The sequence below is a fragment of the Colobus angolensis genome, unplaced genomic scaffold, assembly GCF_000951035.1.
Source record: "Colobus angolensis palliatus isolate OR3802 unplaced genomic scaffold, Cang.pa_1.0 Scaffold22, whole genome shotgun sequence".
NCBI lineage: Eukaryota > Metazoa > Chordata > Mammalia > Primates > Cercopithecidae > Colobus > Colobus angolensis.
The window spans coordinates 4,168,139-4,168,809 of NW_012115377.1; positions in this window are offsets into that span (position 1 = coordinate 4,168,139).

Here is a 671-nt window from a genome sequence, read left to right on the forward strand (position 1 = left end):
CCTGTCTTTATCTGCCGAATTCTCCCCAAACAGCTCTGAAGAGCCTCCCTCGGAAGAGAGCCAGGACACCCCCATTTACACGGAGTTTGATGAGGATTTCGAGGAGGAACCCACATCGCCCATAGGTCACTGTGTGGCCATCTACCACTTTGAAGGTGAGAATGGCCAGAGTGGGCTTGGCGGGGGATGGGCGGCAGTGTCTCTGGCTAGGTTCAGTTTAAATTCGCCTAAAGCAGGGCTGGGCGGGTGGCTCAGGCTTGTAATCCCAGCACTTTGGGAGGCTGAGGCAGGCAGATCGCTTGAGGTCAAGCATTCCAGACCAGCCTGGCGAACATGTTGAAACCCTATCTCTACTAAAAATACAAAAATTAGCCAGGTGCGGTGGCACACACCTGTGATCCCAACTATTCGGGAGGCTGAGGCAGGAGAATCCCTTGAACCCAGGAGGTGGAGGTTGCAGGGAGCTGAGATCGCGCCACTGCACTCCAGCCTGGGTGACAGAGCAAGACTCCGTCTCAAAAAATAATAATAATAAAATAAAATAAATAAAAATAAAAAATAAAAATAATACATTTGCCTAAAGCAGATCTGGGCCCACCCCCACCCCCATCACAGGGTCCAGCGAGGGCACCATCTCTATGGCCGAGGGTGAAGACCTCAGTCTTATGGAA